The 23,420-nt window shown below is 37.3% G+C and overlaps 1 protein-coding gene across 1 annotated transcript in view; it reads right to left on the bottom strand.

Annotated features, from left to right (window-relative positions):
- The window catches only part of HLCS (holocarboxylase synthetase), a 241,572-nt gene that overhangs the window by 156,605 nt on the left and 61,547 nt on the right, over window positions 1-23,420 (bottom strand). The window lies entirely within an intron of this gene.

The raw sequence follows: 23,420 nt of genomic DNA, 5'->3' as shown, positions 1-23,420 counted from the left end.
TGAGGCCACATTTGAGCTCCGGTCCTCCTGACTCAGTGCTCTATCCTACTGCGCCATTTAGCTACTCCCATCTGACTCTTTAGAAACTGAACTACAACTATCTAAATAACAGTACCAAGAGAATACTGGTTTTAAAAACATGGGGTTTTGAATCAAAGAGCATCTAGGGATGACTGAAAGTACAAATTCCCAAATTGTACAGCCTTCTCTTCTATCAGTTCAATTCTATGTGAACTTCATTAATTTTCAGTATGTTTATTTTAAGATGTGAGTACTGATGGACTTAACTCAAAGGTGGCCTATTAAAATGCAGTTCATAATCTAAGCAATAGAGATTCTTCAGCCATTTGATATTTCCTACGGGGATTATCAGGTCAATCTCACGGATCTCATTGAAGAGGCTCTGGGGCCTCTGGAGCTTGATGCAGTCAGCACAATGCCATCTGAAAACAGTACCAAGTACAGAACCTTACTATCAACAGAGTTCCTTTTCTTTTTCATATCTGTACTAGATGTTCCAGAGTAGCAAGATGGCAAAGTGGATAGAATGTTGGGCCTGGAATCAGGAAAAGGATCTTTCTGAGTTCAAACCTCTATCAGACACTTCCTAGCTGTGTGACCCTGGGCAAGTCACTTAGCCCTGTTTGCATCAGATTTTTCATCTGTAAAAGGAGCTAGAGAAGGAAATGGCAAACCACTCCAGTATCTTTGCCAAGAAAACCCCAATGGGGTCACAAAGAGTCAGATATGAGTCGGACACAAGTTGGACATGGCTGAACAACTGGATATTCTCCATGACAGTGGCAAAGACTTTTATTAAGCAAACATCTCCCTATTATATTCCTTAGTGGCCAATGATAATCAGAGGATTATTGAACAAAGGCAAATGAGAGTATGAGTGAGGTACAAAGTACTATGAGATATTAAAGGACAGAAAAATTGAAAAAGGTCACTTCAACTCAGAATGAGGTGATACTGAATAAAAACCAGAACAAGATTTATACACTGTAGATAATATTTAAAAATTGCACTCCCTGTGATTATTATACATTATAATCATAGGATAGTCAATGAAAAGAGGCCTCAGTGGCCACTGAGTCAGAATTCTTTGTTTTACAAATGAGAGAACTAAACTATAGATCACAAAGCTATTAAGTGTCAGAAACAAGGAAAACAACTCAGCAGCAACAACCAAAATGGCATCGACCTCAAGGGACCACGAGACTGAACCAAGCTGCATACTGTTAGTTTTTAAGTCTAATATTATCTATGTTTTACTATATTTTTACTTATTTTGTTAAATATTTCCCAGCTGCATTTTCTTCTGGTTTTGGCTGTACTCAGAATTGTGGGGGGGCCACATGCGGGGCCACGTCTGTGTACTTAGGCTATCTATCATTTAACCTGAACATCAAGGATATAGCACTTCTGTTCTGCCAAGACCTTCCTTTGCTGTTCCTACTCAATAGACGCAGATTGAGAAACATTACAGACTAAAACTCAGAACATCTTCAGGCTTTTGGCGATTAAATGAACATTAGGAAATTCATTTCTGGTCCTTATTCACTGATGGAATTTCTAAGCTTAGGCAAGTGATATCATGTGGATTGTTGTGAAATTGTTTTAAAGCAGGAGTCATCTGTTTTTATTCATTTCCCCCATCGTGTTTTACGTTTAAGTACTATGAACGAAAGTAATTGCCAGGGTTGGCTGCAAGAACATCTACCAGCTTCTAAAAACTAACCTCTCTCTTCCACACAGCTGTCAAAATGCACCAGTTTGACCATGTCACCCCTCTGCCCAAGTCTTTAGTAACTCCCAATTGCTTCTAGGACTAAAAACCAAAATGTTCTAGCAAGTCTGACATTTAAATTCCTCTCCAGTCTGACTCCATCTATCTTTTTTGTTTACTTAGAATAACAACAAAATTTCCTGTAGAGTTCCAAACATGTCATACACAATAGTCATGACCTTTTCTTGACAGGAAGCTTCTACACTTCGTAGAAAAAAATCACAGTATTATTAGTGAGATCTATACTATTCAAATGTTCTCACTTTTGTTCCAGCAACCAATCATGTATATCCAGTGTCTAAAGAATCAGATGCTCCCAGAAGGCAGTTAGTATAGTTAGCATTACCATTTAAAAAAAAAAGGTAAAAGAGCCACAAAACTTGGGGGGGTGGGATTGGAGAAGGAGAGGGACACAGTCTTTTAACTAACTGATAATTACTTTCACAGTACTTAAACTTAAACCCTGGTAAGGGAAATGAATAAAATCAGACAGACTTCTGTCTTAAATAATATCAAAACCATCCAGGTAATACTACTAATGTACTCTTAATTACTGAAGACCTGAAAATATTCCGAGTTTTTAATTTTGTGATGTTTTTAAAGCTCTGTCCCATCAAAATGTACCCATCCTTTGGGGAATGACTGAATGATGAATATAATGGAATATTACTGAACCATAAGAAATTTAAGGAAAAATGATTTCAGAGAAACATGGGGAAACTTATATGAACTGAAACAAAGTAAAGAGAAGCCAAGAGAACAATTGGTACTATAACAACATTAACTGAAGAAAAACTATTTTAAAATACTTAAGAACTTTGATCAATTTAATGACCAACCACAATTGCACATTATTGTTAGTGAAGTACATACTACCAGCCTCCTGTCAGATGAACTCAAGTTGCACAGTGAGGCATACAGTTTTAGGATGTAGCCAATATGGAAATCTGTTTTGATTAATTTTACATATTTGTTACAAGAGCTTTGTTTGTTTTTTGGGGGGGGAGGGGAAGAAAGGAAATGTGGGGTTAAGAATAGGAACCTCTTTCCCCAAAATGAAAATTAAACAGAAGGGAGATGAGAAGAAACCACAAAAAACACAGGAATTCAAAAGTTCCATATTTAATTTAACACACTTAAAAAAAAAAAGTTCCAGTTGAGAAACTAACAATTTTGTGTACAATTTTCTCTGTTCTGCATTACAATTCTCATTATAAATGGAATATTCATTTAACTTGGTTTTTGTTAAGTTCAGAATATGAAATAAATGGAAGAAAAATAGAGAAAGCTTTTGGAATAGTCCAAGTGAAAGGTGATGATCGGCCTGAACCAGGTTAATGGTCATATAAACGATCGAAAGCAATCACTTCTATCTCTACTGGCAAAAAGCATCTTCTGTCTCCTGCTGTCAATCCAATCTCCCAAGTGGGATGTGGAGATCCTCCAGAGTAAAGAAGAGCAACCCTCCCTTGGAATTTAGACCTCTCATCTGCTGCACATTTTCTGTGAGAGTAGAGGAATGGTGCTCTCCATTCATTGATGAACATTTTCATACCTCTTCATACTATACACATCTCACTGACTCTAAACTCCTATAGATCAATATCCAAACCCCATTCCATACCTCCTGCCACCTGATTCCTCCTTTCCAACCCCCCTTAATTCTCCTATCCCAAAGTTGCATTCTAACTCCACCAAGCCTGTCCATAGTGCCCCCTCTGGAATGCCTGTTCTATAGGCAACAAACTTTTCTTCACCTTAAATCTTTTCCTTTCCTACTCCTTCCATCTACTGGCTCTACTAGCAGTTCCTTCACTCATTCTCTTCAGCTCACTAGTCAAGATGGGAGAGTTAAAATGCTCCATGTTCCCCATTGGCATTTTCAGCTTCTCCAACTTTCTCTATCACTCAGTAACCTCTCTTCCTTTAAGGTTCATACTACTATCTACCAGCCAATCAAAATCCTGGTGGCTGTTGGCTACAAACCCACAGATGACCCTCCTTCCTCAATGAGTCTGATATCTAGCTTATAAATTTTCTCTCCTCCCCAACTCCTGCCTTTCAACATATATACTGATTTTCCCTTAAATGCCTTAACCACTCAGTTCTTCAACCTAACCACTCCCCACCTAACTTCAGTCACACACAAAGATAATCTTACGCTTTATCTTGCCATCTTCCATAAATATACTACCTCTATGTTCCTGAATCCTGAAATCCTGTTATAGAACCATAATCTATTGGTTTTTCACCCCTCCCTCTGCCTTTCCTAATAAAATCCTTCTTTTCATCTGCACAGTAACTTCCAATCCCTTGAACCCTCAACTCTCTCTCAGGTCATTTCCTCCTCACTTGCCATTCTCTCCTCTTCTGCCCATCTTGACTCCTTGGTGAATCAATTCAACTCTACACTGTCTTCCTTGCTTGAATCCATGGCCCCTTTATCATATCTTCTATTACGCCCAAGGAAGCCTCAGTTTTGGATCACTCCCACCATTCATGGCCTTCACTCCTACACAAGTGCTGCTGAATAAAGGTGGAGAAAATAATGCAACCATTATGACTCATAATTTGTGTAAACTACAAATTTACGTTACACAACCTCAAATGGATGTTTACTGTTACTAGGCTATCCTACTCTCTCCTTCCCTAGTCAACTATCACTTCCAAACCTTTTCATCTCTCCTCAAACTTCCCATGACTCCCCCTCCCCACCTCCACCCTCTCAGCTTAAAGTCATTTACCTACCATGAGCTCCTTCTTGTCCCATCTACCTCATCTCTTATCACTCAAGTACCTTCTGCCACTATCTCCTTCACTTCTGTCTCACCTGAGGAAATGATCTCACTCCTTACCAAAGTTAACCCTTCTACTTGCTCAAGTAATCCCACTCCATACCATCTCCTCCAACAGATTGACCCCTCAGTTATCCCCAATCTTTCATTTATTTTCATTCTCTACTGGCTCATTTTCTACTGCTGACAAACATGCCCATGTCTCCCTAACCCTGGAAAAACCCTCACTGGATCTTTACATCCCTGCTAATTATCATCCTATAGCTCTTCTACCCTTTGTATCTACACTCAAAAAGGCCTCCACTTTCTCTCGTGACTCTCTTCTTAATCCCTTACAATTTGGTCTCTGACCTTATCTTTCCACCAAAACTGCTCTCTCCAAAATTACCAGTGATCTTTTAGTTGCCAAATCCAATAACCTTTTCATAGTCTTCATTCCTCTTGACCTCTTTGCAGTCTTTGACCCTGTTGATCATTTTCTCCTCCTCAACAATCTCTTCTCTCTAGATTTTCAGGATACCATGCTCCCTTGGTTTTTCTCATACCTATCCAACTTCTCCTTCTCTGTCTCCTCTGCTAGATCCTCCTCCAGATCATATGCTCTAAGGGGGTCCCTCAGGGTTCCGCCCTGGGCCTTTTCACTTCTATACTGCCTCACTTGTTGATCTCATTTGCTTCCACAGATTTAACTACCATCTCTATGCTGATGATTCTCAAATTTCCAATCTCTCTGCTAACCCCTAATCTTACATCTCTAACTGACTTACAGTCATCTCAAAGTGTATGTTCAGTACATATCTTAAATTCAACACATCTAAAATAGAACTCATTGTATTTTCCCCCCTAAACTCCCCTCCTCACCTTCCCTATTACTGTATAGGGCAATACCATCTTCCCAGTCCCTCACACTTGCATCCTGGATTTCTCACTATTTCTCCCTTGCCACCATCCAGTCTGGTGCCCAGACCTGAACATTTCTCCTTTGCAACAAGTCTCAAATATACCCCCTTCTATCCTCTGACACTGCCATCACTTGAGTACAGGTCCTCATCACTTTAAACCTGGATTACTGCAATAGCCTGCAGGTGGCCCTGCCTGCCTCCTCTCTCCTCCTACCCTTTCAGTCTTTTTACACCTTAATCAAAAACATGTACTCTTTAATCCAGTGATGCTGGCCTCCTGGCTGTTCCACAAACAAGATACTCTGTCTCTCACTACTGAGCATCCTCTCTCCTCATCCTCCCCCATGCCTACCTGCTCTGCTCCAACTACTGACCCCCTGATATTCCTTTAAGTCTCAACTAACCTCTCCTAATTCCAGTGCCTTCCCTCTGTTAATTATTTCCTATTTATCCTGCATGTAGCTTGTTTGTATATATTTGTTTGCATTTTCTCTCCCCCATTAGATGGAAAGCTCCTTAAGCGTAGAGACTATCTTTTGCCATTTTGTATCTCCAGCATTTAGCACAGTGCCTGGTACATAACAGCCACTAAATAAATGTTTATTGATTGATTGATTGATTAATGAGTTCCACCTGGCACATATTAAGTTTGAGATGCTTACAAGATCTCTGGGTGGAAGCATTAAGAAGGGGGTTGGTGGCTACAGATGGAGAGCGAAAAAAGACGAAAGAAGTTGAGGATGGGCTTTAACCTATACCAGTGAAGTTAATATATTATGTTTAAGTGTTTTACCTACATATATGTGTGTGTATCACATATGTCATATATATGTGTGTGTGTGTACATATATATATATATATATCCCTGCATTTTTTCACTCTACAAGGATTTCTATTTTGCCTACTCTCAGCTCTAACAGCAACATGTTATGTATCATCCACTATAAATTCACCCTATTTAATCTCAGCTAAACCACCAATGCTGCTCAAAAATCCTTCCACTCATCTTTCAACTCCTGATCAAATCAGCCACAGTGCTTATAATAAATACTGTCTCCTCAGTCCTTAATCTCACTCTGCTCACCCACCCCCACAATTTTTAACTTGTGAACTTGACCTCTTCTTTCCTGATGAGATTGAAACCCTTCAATTCCCTCTTCATTTCACATCTTCCCTGTGTAGTCAGTCACCCATTTGTTCCTTTCTTCCTTCTGATTCAAAGAAGGATATGGTGCTACAGATAAAAGCTAACTCCTCTATGTCCCAAGTCTCCTCCTTTTCAAGACCCTGCTATAACCACCATTGGTGGTTTTTCCTACTGGATCATCCTTCTCCAATGGTTCCTTCTTACTAAACACACTCAGGTCTTTCCATCTGGAAAAACAGCCTATATGCGAATCTACTAGTCAATCAACTATCAGTCAACAAGTATTTATTAAGTACTTATCATGTGCCAGATTAGACGCTGGCATGGCGTGCCCACATCAAACAGCAAAGCATAATTACAGGAGGTCAAAAGAAACAAGAGACATGCAAATTTAGCGACATTTCCACTCCAAATGTTCATATGGACTATTTGTGTCTGTACCTGTGGTACAGCCTTCCGAGTTTGTATTGGTTTGATCAGCCACAGTCAGACACACTGCCCCTTGACCCCAGCAGGATGATGTCATTTGGTCCTCTTCAAGCATGAAGGACAACAACCAACCAACCAATCGCGTGCCAGGCATTGTGCTAAGTTTTGGGAATACAAACACATGTAGCCCTACAAATAAAAAATTCTCTCAAAGAATTTACATTCTCATAGGAGACAACACAAAAAAAGGAAGGTGAAAAGGTACCCCTAATGAAGACATGGTAGAGGAAGTTCAGTATAAAGACAGGAGAAGAATGAGATATAGCTGGTCTAGGTGCCTTCATTAAATGGGGGCTCTGGGAAGAGCCATCCAATGAGAGAAAGAAGCCATAGAGTCAGAGGGTATTTCCAATATGTGAACTCCAAGACTGGAGTGAGAATTTGAAATGAAGAGGTGGGACAGAGTAGAAGAGATCCAGAGAGCAGCCAAGAGAGGGAATCTACTACCCATTTTTTCCTCACAGCATCGTTAAGCGATTCTTCTTCTTTTTAATGAATGTATCTTCCTCCTAACTTCTATGACTCTTATACTTTTCCAATTTTTCCCCTCAACCTGACTTTTCCTGCTCTCACCAGCACCTCTTTTTTCTTCAGTTTCTTCTCTCTCTACATCCTCTCTCTCTGGGATTTTGCTACTCCTCTGACTTTAATGATTACTTCTAGTCAGTTAACTCCCACACCTGTCTCCAATCCTGAGCTCCTAAATGAGATTTCTAATTAACTCCTGAATGTCTCTAACTCCATGTCCCATAAGGATCTCAAGCTCAACATGTATAAAAACTAAGTTTAGTTTTCCTCTAAAACTTACTCTTTCTTTCTGAATATACTGTTCTCCCACCCACCAAGCCATTCCACATAACAAAAACAAAGGAAAAAAGCAATTAAACAACATGCCAACTGAGTCCACACTCACAGTTTCCCACCTCTCCAATAAAAGAGGAAGATGTAGATTCTCATCTTTTCCAGGTCCAAGTTTGGTCATTATAATTACACAGCTTTAAGGGCTATTGATTTTATAAGTATCATACGTACACTGGGCTAAATGCTCACTTCTAAAGCTAAATTTATTCTGTATGAGTAAAAGTTATGACATTGAGCTTAAGAAAAAGAGAAGTTTTATACCACTTCTTCAAGAAATAAGTACCTACAAAAGACTGACTTCAACAGACTAGGCTTAAGGGTCTACAAAAGTCTTGATTAAGCCAGACTCTGCAAAATTCCCCACAATTTTTCTAAGTCAAAAATAAAGAGGTTTCTGACATGGGGAAGGAGAAGTACAGTGGTTTGGAAGGAAAGAGAGGACTGTCCTGAATGAAAAACCAAGAAATCTCTCCAATATACTAACCCAGGTTTCTAGTATCATAAACAATGAGAAAGGTCTAACACAAGGATCTTGATAAAGTTTTCAAAAGGTTCAACCAACACATAACATGCCACCTCTAAGGCATAAAAGCAACAGGATCAGTCACGCATAGGTGGAGAGTGGGATTGGCAACATAGTATCATTTTTAGAAATGCTTATCCCCAAAAAATATTTCCCATAATGGAATTCCTAGCATATACATCTGCTATCCTCCTGCTTGGTGTAGAATTCTCAACACTAACACCAATCCTCTGAGTCAGACAACAAAAGCAGAGACATTTCTTCCTAGAGGCTACAGTTAAAATGCATAGTACTTAATAAGAGAAAAAAGTCACTACTAAAAAGGAGGTAGCCTGGATAAAACCATCTTTCCTAGTCCTGTTCTATTAGCAAATATTCATTTCTTAGTTTAATTTTTGCCCTTAACATTTTGGACATAGAAGTTAGAGATGAGCTACTGGCAAGTTATTTGGGGTGAGGTGGGGGGAAAGAAAAAGGTGTTGAGAGACATCTTTTTGACATATATTTATACCCAGGTTACAGCACCTCCCAAAGTTTTTCTTGGAGAGGGTTGGGACCTGAACTTTCCAGCTTACCCCCCTCTTTCCATCTGCAGTTCCACTGGTTTCAAATCCACAGAACATAATACTCCCCCTGCTTTCCAGCTAGTTCCTAGACAGCAGAATTTCTTTTTCTTATTTGTATCTCCAGCGCTGAGCACAGTACCTGACACATAGTAGGCACTTTAATAAATGTTAATTGTATTATATCTTCATTTCCCATCAGCTGCTTTCATTTCATTTTCCATCAGTTGGTTTCAACTCCTGGAATATCACACCTTCCCCAGGATAATCTCATCACCTAAAATCTTGTCAGTATGGAGATTGATCCAGCTTTGATAGGCAATACCTTCTGAGTACCCTCAGTTGCCTCACCCCTCTAAATGGAGGGCTGAAAGGCAGAGTAATAAACTTTTTCCCAAAGCCTTCCCTTAATTGTGTTCAGAAGTTTCTATTTTTCTTTATTTTCCATAAGCTGCTCTGATTGCATGCCCCTCTCCAGGTCCCCTCTGGCATACCCTCTCACCCCTAGCGTTTCAGCTTCTTTTGCATACTGTCATCCCCCATTAGATGGTAAACTCCTCGAGGTCAAGGACTGTTTCTTATTTGTATCCCCAGCCCTTAGCACATGGTGCCTGGCACATAATAAATGCTTACTGACTATTACTGACATCAGCATAGCAAATGAAAAAGCAGACAATCTATGTCCAAGCGAATCAATGTTGTTTCCCTGCCAAACATCCATTTCATGTTTCTGTTAACAATTAACTACTCTATCAGCATCTCATTTCATTTCAGTCCCAAAACTGAACCAGACCTGGTCTACAACATTTTGTGTTAATTGGCAGAATTGGATCCAAATGACTTAATTAATAGAGTAGAAAGGATATTCAGCAAGCATCTCCTCAGTGGGGCAAGATTTCCATATCATGTGGTCTCCCTTCCAGCCTTCATATTCTTTCCCACTGGAAATTTGAATTTTGAAATTTGAAGAAGGAAAAGGGTTTTGCAGAGGAAGGAGACCACAGGCCCCAACAAGGAATCTTCACATTCAATGGTTACTATGCTACTAATTCTATATCCCACATAACCCAAGAGGGGGTGTCACTGAAGGGGGTGTCATTTGACAACTAGAGATATGTCCCCAGGATATTTAAGAACATATGCCCAAAATGATAAATATGATAAAATGTCATCTATTGAACTGGCCTAACTTTGTATTTGGAGGTAATCTTGATTCCACCACCTGTGGTAAGCCTGGACCTTCCACAGAGACTGCTAATGTAGGAACTCTCCGAGAACTATTCTGAATTATCCACGTGGGATGCTTAATATGGCATTTAGGAGACCATTAAGATACCTTACTGCAATACACTGTGGGAAGCATCTGAAAACACAAAGGGAAAAAAGAAACAGGGAGAAAGAGGAAGAAAGGAAGAAGAAAGGGAAAGAGGCAGAGACAAAGAAAGACAGAAAGAGTCCACATTTATTAAGCACCTCCTGTGCCAGGCAGGCACTGCACTAAGTGGTGGGGGATACAAATACAAGTAAACAAGACAGTTCCTGCCCTCAAAAAGTTGATATTCTAAAAAGGGAGGACAACACATAAAGGAGTGGAGCAAAGCATAAGGGAAGTGGTACACATGAAGTGGCGTGGTATAGAGATAGCCAAGAGGTGAGGTAAAATCCTGAGTCCAGGCAAAAGCCCACTTATCAGAGCCCAGGGTGGTCCCAGGGGGAGAATTCAAATTTCCAGTGGGGAAGAAAATGAAAGCTGGAAGAGAGGCCACATGGTATGGAAATCTTGCCTCACTGAGGAGATCCTTGCTGAATATCCTTTCTACTCTATTAATTAATAAATCTTCTGTTTAACTGCCAGACTGGTCTATAAGGGACTCATTTCATTTCAACACCAAATGTGAACCACTTGACCACGCTAAGTTAGGCCTGGCCCATACTTTTCTATCTAAGATAAATATACTGAACTCTACCCTTGATTTCTTTTCTTTTTTTGCCTTAATTTACCCAGAGCCAGGCCTCCAAATTTCTCTTTCCAGCCATTTCCAAACCACACCTCCATATGCATACCTTTCACAGTTCCCTGTTTTTGTTCTTGTTCAGTCTCTCCTTCCTTCCTCCTCCTCCCCATTAGAATTTAAGCTTCTTGAGAACAAGGCCTAGCTTGATTACTTGTACTCGGACCCTGAGGGCTCAGCAGTCCCTGACACACAGTAAGCACTTAATAAATGCTTTTTCATTCATTCATTCATTCATTCATTCATTCATGCATTCATTCATTCAAGAATTAAACTCAGATGGCCCATCTAATTGCATCTTATCATCTAAATAACAGGCATCCTACATCCATTTAGATTTTTGTTTGATTATTTTTCTCTTTGATTCCCTCTTCCATTTGAACTCTTCCTAGAACATCCTCTATGACAGGCATGAACACCTTTGAGAATTTTTTGGCAAAACACCATGGCTTTTCCATGTTTAAATGCCTTCATTGAAAGCAATCAGAGGATCACTTTCTGGGGTTATACCCACATCAAGGAATCATGTATGAAATTAACATATGCACGGATCACAGGATCATATGGTTAGAGCAAAAAAGAACCTCAGAGTTTACCTAGTCCAAACCCCTTATGTTACAGCTGAGGAAATAGCACAGAAAAGGATAAGTGACTTGCCCATGCTCATGTAGGGAATAAGTACAGAACCAGGATCTGGGCCCAGATTATTTGTCTCCAAGTTCAGTACTCCATGCAGTGCAGCTCCTTTGGAGGAAAGCTTTTAAAGCTCCCCAAAATAATAATATTTATATAATGTTGGAAGGTTTACAAAGCACTTTACGTGCCATTTCATTTGATCTTCATAACAATGCTATTAGGGAGGAACTATTATTAGCCCCAAATTACAGATAAAGAACCTGAGGCTGAGTGAAAGAGATTTAGTGACTTGCTCAGGGTCACACGGCTAATAACTGTGTGAAGCATAATTCCAACTCAGATCTTCTGTAGTAGGGGAAAGATTAAATGGCTGAGGAAACAAAGGTTTGAGCTTCTGAGCATATCAACATATTTAGTAACGTATGCCAATTGCATAACAAACTGGCACCGGTGGCCTTACCTAGCTTTGGCACTGAACCCAAAATACAGAGGGAGACAGATTATTATGCATTAAAAGCAATTACTCAAATAAGACCAATTAGTTAAAAGAAAATAATCAGGAATCAAAATTAGGTGATCTGATTTCTAATCAGAGGAAAGATTAGGGACTTTACATGTTGGGAGGGGCAGAGAATATGTGCAATTCCCTGAAAACAGAAAAAGAGGTGTCCCACTCCCCCCCACCAAATATCTGTTTTCAATCAAAGGAACATGGAAACAATAAATGACCAGACTGACCAGAATGGGGCCAGTTTTTAGATGAGACACATAGTTTGCTTGAGATATGTAATTGCTAGAAAACTCCTTGCATCAATTTCCGGGTGCAACTGGGTTTCTGGTCTGCATAACGTAGGTCCTTAGTTAAGGGTCTCTAAGCAGTAGGTAAAGGTGGTCCAGCTTCCTGGACACTCAGAGTTCAAATAATGCAATAAGGTTTTCTCACAATTCACACAACTGAACAAAGTTTTCTCACAGGACAGAAACTGGACTAGACCCATAAGTGAATAGAAAAGGAACTGAGCTAGTTCTAAAACTGAGTCACAAGATGAAATGTGGCTCACTCAATTCCTACTACCAATTACTATTAGAATTCTCTCACTTCCTGACCTCAAGTCCTACATCCTATCTACTATGCCACCTATCTGACCCTACTGAGTCAAATTCTTTTTTAATACCTTAAAAATAATAAACATGACATGTTTATTTTCATTCTTTCATTTCCCCGTTGTGGAAGGTCCTTTTCCCCACTGGAAAATAAATGCATTTGCATTCAAAAGCATGTATATTAGAAATATTCTCCAAATCGATAAAAGAAACCAGCACCCAACTTTCTCACAAAATTTCTTCTATTGCTATTATCATTTTGAGATAGATAGATAGATATATTTCTTATACTGCTACCTTTACATAGCCCACCAAAAAGTTGAATAGACTGCAAACTTCTCTACACAAACTAATAAAAGACAAGTAAGTTATACAGGCAGCCGTACCATGCTGAAGGTAAACTGCTAGCCTGCTTCCTAGCAACCTCTAGTGGTTCACATAAATATAGCATAGTACAGGAGAAAAGGAACAAAGTTTGACAAGGTCTATGTTAGTGTCAATGAAGAAGCCAAAATAATCAACCATCGCCAACAACACAGGCAGCCAGAGCGGCTAGTTACATCTAACTGTTATATTAACGAATACTTCTAAAATGCATTCATATATATGTATATTATATATAATATACATAAATAAAATATGTGTGTGTGTATATATAATATATATACACATATATATATATAAAAATAAAACTTCACACTACAATCCCACAGATCAAAGATAGGTGGGCTATTCAGTTTATAAATTGGATCTGAATGGACCACAATAGCTAAGCAGGAAGTTAAACACGTGGTAGAATTAGCTAACAGTCTAGTTATTTTGACAGGATTGAAAGGAGTTTATAAGTCTTAGTTTTCACTTATCTGCACTGTATCTTTCAATTATAGATCCAAATGAAGAGAAAACTCTACAAGCACAGTATTTAGAACCAGACTCATCTGAAGACGAGAAAATACCAACTCCCAAATGGAGTGACAAATTCTGTCTAGAGAAACATTTAGAACCATTCAAAACCATAGATACCTTGGGCCACAGTGTTAAAAAGGAGATTTTTGGGTAACTCCTCAAAACCATATTATCAAAACTGAGTCTCATAAAAACCAATGTTTGTTCCTTTTTGTGCTTCTGTAATTTTCTCCAGTAACTCTGTAAGAGCAAGAAGTACTCTGACCAGATGACACACTAACTAAAATGTTTGGCAGTGTTTAAAATAGAGCCATTTCCCCAGATTGGAGTTACCTAGGCCAGGATCCTTAACAGCACAATTTCTCTGTAACCATTAAAAATAATCTGTTAGATCACCAAAGTAGGATTTGTTCACATCCCTATGCAATTTTACTAGGGTTTCCTATATGCAAGAAATCAGTAATTTACTGAAAGCTTATCTGCACAGATTTAAATACACAAAAACAGATCTTGGTCTTAGATGTTTAATTTTTTCTAAGTTCTACAAAATATATGGTTGGAATTGATGAATCCTTGAGCATGAAGAATGAATGAACACTATTTATCAAGAAATAAGATTCCAATTTTTGAAACCAGAATTTTAAGCTTACCAAAATTTACTGATTTTGGCAAAAAAAAAAAAAAAAGACCTGTATCATGTGAGGTGAGTTCAATTACAACATTTTGGTAGCAGGTCCTAGTGGACAGGTTAGCAAAAAAAAAAAAAATTGCTCTTAGTCAATCAAGCAATCAGGGAGCATTTATTATTAAGACCTTACTATATACATGTCATACTGGGAGTACAAGGCGAAATGAAACAGTCTATGACCCCAGGTAGCTTACATTCTAAAATGAAGAAACAGCATGTACAGATAAAAGTATATAAATAATACATTCAAAATTAATATCAAGATAGCTCTGGGAAGGAGTGTACTAGCAAGAGAGGAGAAGGGGGAAAGAAAGGCAAAGTATTCATGAAGAAGGTAGAACTTGAGCCAAGTGAATAAAGTTAGGAGAGACGTGAAAAGGTGACAGATGATGTGGGTCTACAATAGGATGCTGTTTTCATGAATGGAGAGGAAGGGATATATATATATATGTGTGTGTGTATATATATATTCATATATATATGTTACATATATGTATATGAAAGATGTTGGGAAGATAAAAATAAGAAGTTTTAATAATTGATAGAATTGGGTGAGAATAAAGAGTTGAGGATGAAAGCCAGGCTGCATGTGACTATCTGGTGATTGAGGGAATGGATATCCCCTTCTTAATGAAGGTTAATGAAAAAGTGGAAAGGGGCAGTCCTTTCTCTGATAAGGGAAACACAATAAAAGAAAATGACCCAACATTTGATGGGGCAGTGAGTTCATAGAGGAACCTACAGAATTTGAGAACAGGAATCAACAACATACTGTTTTTGAGTGGTTTAAAAGATAAATGAGAATTTTTGAGTGCAGAATTTATGTCCTGCACAATAAAAATAATGAGCAGAATAGAAAAACTGGAATCTGTAATGACACACCTCACCAAAGAAACAAGACAGAACAAGATATTGAGAATACAAATACACAGAAGTGAAGGACAACCCAGAAGAAGCAAAAAAAAAGTAACATCGAAAGAAAATACGTTCACAATTCAAGTGTAAGTTTGTAATGCAAACACAGGACGCACAGAGACAACCTAAGGATCAAAGGTCTCCTAGAAGAACACAATACAACAAGAATTACCGTAATGGAGGAACTAATAGAAGAGACCTGCCCAGAATATCTGAACTCATAAAATGAAATTCTAATTGAAAGAATTCACAGATTGCCTCGAAAAAAAAAAGTCAAGGCTGCAAACTCCAAGGTACACAATGGTTAAATTTAATAATTTAATACAGAAACAAGTTCTTAAGTACATTTAAATAACATAAGACTATTCCTCATTCACTAGAAAAAGAAGAGAGAAGGAGTAACGAGTTCCACAGGGCAGTGAAGCTCAGAATACAGTCCAGGGTGACCTCCCTGAAAATCTAAGTTTAACCATTTAGGACAAAAGATGTCCAACATTCAATAACAAAGAAGAGTTTGAAATGTTTTTATCAAGAAAACCAGAACTGAAGAGATTATTACTTCTTGAACAGTCCAAACAAGAGAAATGCAGAAGTAAGTATGGCAAGGATAGGCACAATAGGGTGACACAGAAAGATCAGTAAAAGATGTCTTTCCAAATGTGTACAAGGAGAAAGGAATGAAGGTGGAAATCTGGTAGAGGTAACAATGAAGAGGCAGACAGAAGCACAAAAATTGCTGGGAAAACCAGAAAGCAATATGGCAAAATCTAGGCCAAGATCAACATCTCATCACATCTTCTACCAAGATAAGATCAAAATGGGTACATGATTTAATTATAAAAGATGACATCAGAAGCAAATTCAGGAAGCATGGAAAAATTTACCTGTCAAATCTATAGATAGGGGAAGAGTTTACGACTAAACAGGAGATAAAAGAGATCAGAGGAAATAAAATGGATAATTTCAATTAAATGAAATTTAAAAGGGTTTTGCACAAACAAAACCAATGTAGTCAAAATTAGAAGAAATGCAAGAAACTAGTGGGAAAATTTTATAGTAAATATCTTTAATGATTAACTGTGAAAAACTCTGCTACTCTTTTACAATGATCCAAGACAATTCTGAAAGACTGATGATCAAAAATGCTATCTACCTCAAGTAAAAGAACAACTGAAGTACGACGAAGAATGACTAACATGCAAATATATTTTGCATGATTTCACACGTATAACTGATAATCTTATTGCTTGCCTTCCAATTGGTGGGGGTGGGGCATGAGGGAGAAAATTTGGAAATCACAATTACAAAAGAACGTTACAAACAAATTTTTAAAAAACACAATTGAAATTTAAAGATTCATACAGAATTAAAATGACAGCCTGGAGGAGAACATATCATGCCTCAACTGAATCCAAAAGAACAGGAGATGTCAATGATGATTTTGGACGTGGCAACGGCAAAAAAAAAAAAAAGATAGTTAAAAAGAGGTAAACAGGTAAAGTATAGTATGCTTTAAGGCACAGGAAGTAGTGAAACTATAATAATACTAATAATAATAATAGCTAACACTTATATAGCACTTACTATGCATCAGGAACTGTGTCAACCATTTTACAATTATTATTTTATCTGATCCTCACACCAATCCTGGGAGGTAGGTGCTATTACTATCGCCATTTCACAAATGAAGACATTGAGGCAAAGAGAGGTTAAGTGACTAGGGCCATATAAGTATCAGAAGCAGGATTTGAACTCAGGTCTTCCAGGTTCCTGGCACAACATTCTATCCATTGCACCATCTAGCTGTATGTATATTTATCAATAATAAACCCAAATGTACAGAATAGTAGAGGATTTAGGTAAGTGAAGGAAAAACTAATTAGATTATAGGGGAAAGTGGACATTAAAACAATAATTATTAGGAACTTCAGCGTGACTTCTTCAGTATGACTCTTTCAGATCTAGACAAATGTAACAAAATGTAACAAAAAGATAAATGAAAAAGCATTTTAGAAAAGATAGACATGATAGACCCATGGTGATAATTGAACGAAAATAAAAATTTCTCAAATTTTCATGGTACCTTTATAAAAACCAAGGTGCCCTTGCCTCTTTGCCTCCCCAATTCCACCTCCTCTACCCCGTATCAACACTTTCTCAGAAACTAGAAACATTCAGGAATCATTCCCAGAAATTATGGTCAGGCAATGGTAAAATCCACAATCATCAGGGTCCTACTCTCCTCCTTATTTTCCCACATTGACCTGGATGCTTGACTGTTCACTACTCAGATAAATTGGTAGTCAACAACTCCATGACTTCCAATGAGAGGGAAGACCATCAGACCTTACCATGTGCCCTGATTCTGTGTGTTTCACTGTGATCTAACCTACATGTAACCTCTGGGCCTTGCCATCTACCCCACTACTGAACATTTAGGAATTCTGAGGCTTTCCATTCACATTCATCCACACATGAATATTATTGGATGTGTTGTTTTGCCTAATTAAAGTGTCAGCTCCCAGAGAGCAGTGGCCTATCTTGCTTTTTCTATTTGTATCTCAAGCCCTTAGCACTTAGTAAGCACTAATCAATACTCACTGCTACGGTGCCAAGAATGAATAAACAAGTGTAGAAAATACAGGGCATTGATTACGATTTCTCAATATGAGAACAGAAATCGTCTGTGTGTTCCAAAAACAGAAATCTCACTGACTCTAATGTTCAATACATAAGCTCACCTTCATGAGAAATCCAATTCAGAATGTGAACTTAGATCTAAAAGAGCTACTAGGCCAGAAAATTAAAAATCATCTTCTCCCAAAGAGGAATAAAAGACATATTAAGCCATTATACCAAAGGAGTGATCTATTATAGTACATTTGTTCCCTATTATTTTTTCATTTGCATTTGTTTTTATAGTTCTCTAAGTATATCCGTCAGGGGGAAATGAGAAAATGTAACACTCAAAAAAGAAAAATTACAGGATGTGAAAAAAAATTGAATGTATTTCCTTTCAAGATCTGAGATCTCCAGATACAACAGATATTTTATTATATTCATGGCTGGGGAAAGGCCTCCAATTACAGCAACTTGCATTTCTTGAAGTTAATACCAAAAATTATTCCAGCTAAAAAAAAGATCACGGAATTTGAAGGAAAAACAATGATACATTTTGTGGTAAATTAGTCTGTATTTAAAAAACAAAAACAAACAAAGAAACCCCAAAATTCAAGGGCCATATAAAAGTTTTAAGTCTAAGAAGACATTAAAAACACCTACGTACCTACACACAGTGGAAATAAATATGATTCTTTTTTTTCCAAAGGCTGATTCTTTGGAAGGGAACACAGGAAAAGATTAAGGTGGAATCTCAGAAACAAAAGATATCACTAAAAACCCATTTTAAAAAAAAGGAAATAAAATCTCAATTTTCTGGGTGGATTAAGTGGAATCTACATAGAAATAATTTCTTAAAGATTGTTCTTTCAGCAATAATTTTGACAAATCTTGTTTCCAAACTATTGTCTTCACTAAAAATTCTATTACTAAATAAACCAGAAGTTTTGAAAGCGTTTAAAAAGGAAAAAGATCTAGAGTACAAGAAATTACTAGCGAATCAGAAACACAAAGAAAACACCACAAATATCACTCCATATATCACACAAATATCCTTATTTATTTAACTCAGTGGACCTAACGGTGAAAACATGCAGTCACCAATAAGGAAATTAAGATGTTTTAAATAAATCCAAATCTAGAAATACAGTAAGCATAACTGTCTCATCTCTTCCAAAAACAGTGACTGCTTTCCCAAATGTTTACTATCACTAAAGTTGTCCCACTTTCCTGTGAAAAATAAATCTACCCAGGCTTTCAGGTCACTTGACCACAAGTAGGACTAAATACTTTCTCTGATATTCATGATTTCTCATCTCTCCAATGCAGAATTATGTACGAGAGAGAAAGCAATTTCAGCTGTTTCTACTGGAGGCGGAGAACCCAAACAACGTAGAAACCCAATGAACAACCAACAGAGAAGACTAATTCTTTATTTCTAACATGATCACTAGGTACCCACTCTCCCAGGGCCCACCATAAGAGCAGTGCTGTCCAAACAAGCAACAGATTTGCAATAGATCTTAACTCTAAAATCTCCCTCTTCACAGTGTCTGGAAAAACTAAAATGCAGAGACCCGTCTTGGCTGGGACAGAGAGTGGCAGCACTTCATATCTTATTAGAACTCAGCTAGAAATCTGAGAAACAGAGAATTGGGACAAGATTCTTGCGTGTCACTCCACTAAGCCGGAAGGAAAAAGTGGGTTCTGTCTCAACAGAAATAACTCAGAGCAGAGACTGAGCTTGTGTTGAACATAAAGTGCCAAATTTTAGGAAGAGGATAAGAAGGTTTTGAGGTCCAGCCCTCAAGACAACTGCCATCAATGGAGAGGGAATCAGAAAGGGAGCAATAGAGGAAAATGAGGATAAAAGACTGAAATTACCAGAGATCTCAGAAGAAAGAACCTCAATCGAGGACTTTGAGCAGTGCACAAAAACCAAGAAAAAAGATACTAAGAAAAAAGAATATGGCCTCCAGATCAACTAAAAGAGCCCAGCCATCTATGAATAAATATTGGAGGACAAAAGAAAATTAATCAAACCCTGACGGGGCAGAGAAAACTATGGGTTCTTAAAAGACCACAAAACCATACAACAGAGAGTTTCTGAATACTTAAAAAGAAAAAGAAAAATCAAGGAAGCAAATTTATTTTGCCAAATAAACGGCAGAACATAAAAACTTGAATTTGTGGTGGCAAGTCTCAGGAAAGTGAAACAGAATAAATAACTGGGATGTAAATACACAAAAGTAAAAGGTAATCTGGAAAAAGAGAAACAAAAGGCAATAACATTTTTTTAAAATCTGATTTTCATACAAGCAAAACTATTTAAAAGCAGCATGCACACAGACAAATGAAGGATTAAAGAACTCCCTGAAAAGCCCCTCAAGTCAAAAAACCTAAGGACTATAATACAAGAAATAAAACAAGAAAACTGCCCACAACTTCTCCGAAGAAAGGAAAATGTCCATCAAAAAAGTGAACAAATTGCCTCCATGGGGAGGAAAAGAACCTATTCTGCAAACTCCCAGATCTACACTAATTAAATTATAAAATTCCAATAAAAAGCAACAAATTCCACACACAACCAGGAGAAATACTTTCAAATGTATAGGAAAAGAAAATTCGAGTAATACAAGATTATTCAGCACCCACCAGAAACTGCAGGTGGAAATTAAATAATATGTTCCAAGGGGTGCAGGCACTAAAGATGCAGAAATGAATGTTTCAGTGAAAAGGGACATTCAAAGCCTTCCTAGAAAGGAAAACAGACCTGAAAAACAACAGAAATACAAGAAAGGTAAAGAAATTCAGCAGTTAATAATCTGCAGGAATTCACTACTTAGAGAAACCACTCATCCAGCCTAAGAAGAAGGGAAATCAGAGCTGCAAGGGCAACTGACACCCAGAAGAGTGGGAGGGTATGGACCTAGGGTCAAGTCTGCATGACAAACAACAGGGAAAATGCTCATGGGAAAGGCGAAGGTTATGAACTGCAAAATCAGAGACGTCGAAAAACTTCTATCAATATGCACTTTATGATGGCAGGAACTAATATTTCTAGCAGTGAGATACAAAAGAAAAAGGTCAGAGGACAAGAAAGACAAGGCAATAATAAAGAAACTAAATAGGAGAGGGAACCCAACAGAAATACCTTAGAAACTTTCAGTTCATGAGGCATACAAAGATTAAGTATAAGGGCCATGAATGAAAGTTAGGAATACACAATAAAGCAAGATAAATAATGAACAGAATAAGAGAAAGATATTTTTAGATAACAGTAAAGAAAATTAAATTCTTTTCAAAAAATTAATGACAAAAGTTGACAGGGAGAAGAAGAAATGAAACTGAGACGGGGAAAGAGGGTAGGTGGGAGAATGAAATAACTAGATAAAAGGAAGAAGAAAAAGAAAATAACAGGCAAAACTCCAAAACTAAGGAAAGGGCTTACAAAGAGAGTCAGTAAAACAAGGGTTGCCTTAAAGTAGACTGAGTTAAATTAAGTGATGAGGCAAAGTGCTAACAAAGAAACTACATTAAGCAGAATGGAATCATAGACAACAAACCAAAATCAATAAGAAATATGTTCTCCAAATGCCTTTACATCTAAATTAATAAAGGAAAAATTACATGAACTACAAAAAGATGTAGACAATAATGCAATAGTGGCACACAATTTCAATTTTCCTTTCTCTGTTTCAAATAAGTCAAACAGAAAGACAAAGAAATGGGAAAATATAGAATTGAACAAACTGTCAGGTAAACCCAAAGTAAAAGACTTACGGCATCCTCTAAATGGGACTACTAAAGAATATACATATTTCTCAGTGACATATGGAATTTTTTTAAATGATCACATATTAAGGCACAGAGATATTGCAAATAAATGCAAATAAGCAGAAATAACAAACAACACTCTTTGCAGGTCAAAATGCAATAAAAAATAGTAATAAGTTCAGGAAACACACACACACACAAATGGAGACTTAATAATCACATTGTAAACAATGAGTGAGGAGGAAATCATAGAAATAAACAATTAATAATGTGAAGGAAAATGATAATGATGAAACAACACATTAAAATTTCTGGAGTGTAGCTAAAGCAGTCTTCAGGGGAAAAATCATATCCCTAAAACATAAACTAACAACATTACATAAATCTTGTATTAAAGCTATAGCAACAGAAATATCAAAGGGATACTTTACATACCTCAATAAAATAATAACAAAATCTATATGTAAACATCCCTACTTGCTGATAACAGGATGGTCTACTCAGAAAAACCAAGGGAATCAGCAAGGATATTAACTGAAACAATGTGAGTCAAGCTGCAGGCTACAAAACAAGCCCTCAAAACCCAGCAATATTTCTATATAATAACAAAAAGAGGGGTGGGGGCATCCCATTACAAACAATGACAACATACACAAAGTTTCTGGGGAGGATCCACCAAAGCACATGAAACGCTTGTTTAGATTCAGTTACAAAGTATTCCTTAAAGAAATAAGGAACAACCTAAATAATTAGAAAAATATTCAGTCATCAAGGTGGGGCCATAGTAACATAATAAAAATGACAATACTACCAAAGTTAATTTATACTTTTAATGCTACACCTAACAAATTATCAAAGGAATAATTTATAGAATTTGATAAAAAATAAAATTCATTTGGAAAAATAAAAGATCTAGACTATCACAAATGTTATATGTTGTGCATACTTTCAGGCTTCTTTGATATATTAATCGGTAATGTTGTCTTTTTTTCTCTCCTTTCTCTTTTTTATGTCTTGAAAAAATACTATTTTTTTATTTGGCATGCCTATCTGGTGTGGGAAGATAGATACCACAGGAAATTATGGGGATTTTAAAATGAAAAGACATCAATGAAAGCTTTTAAAAATATATAAATTTCTCCATCTTAGCATCTAAATCGTCTGATTCTGGGATCTAAAATGCGACAAGAAAAATTAAAGTGCCCGATTTCTATTTTTCCTTTCTTTAAGGAGGAAAACAGAATACTCAGGAAGGTCTAAAATCTGTTAGAAGTCACCTGCTACTTGGTTTCAAACTTCCAAATTTCTGAGAATGTATTTTTGTAAAAACAAGAACTTCAGAGGCATGTTCTCTAATCATTGGCATGAAGGTGAGAAAAGTCAGAATGTGTTCTCAGGCTACATTTATCATACTTAATAGCAGCCATTACAGAGTTGGTGCAAAAGAACGAGAGAGAGAGAGAGAGAGAGAGAGAGAGAGAGAGAGAGAGAGAGAGAGAGAGAGAGAGAGAGAGAGAGATTTAAGATCTCCATATATGTTCATTCCAAAAGGACTTCCTTTGCATTCACAAACACATAACTGTAAATAATAGGCACAAATAAATAATATGAGTAGAATCACCACTTCTGAACCATCATCTCCAAGAAAGTGGAGAGGCAACAAAGCACAATGAAAAGAATAACAGTCTTCT

This window comes from Notamacropus eugenii, chromosome 5, assembly GCF_028372415.1.
Source record: "Notamacropus eugenii isolate mMacEug1 chromosome 5, mMacEug1.pri_v2, whole genome shotgun sequence".
NCBI classification, from domain to species: domain Eukaryota; kingdom Metazoa; phylum Chordata; class Mammalia; order Diprotodontia; family Macropodidae; genus Notamacropus; species Notamacropus eugenii.
Note: the sequence above shows the minus strand (reverse complement) of the source record. Positions and strands in the feature narration are given on the sequence as shown.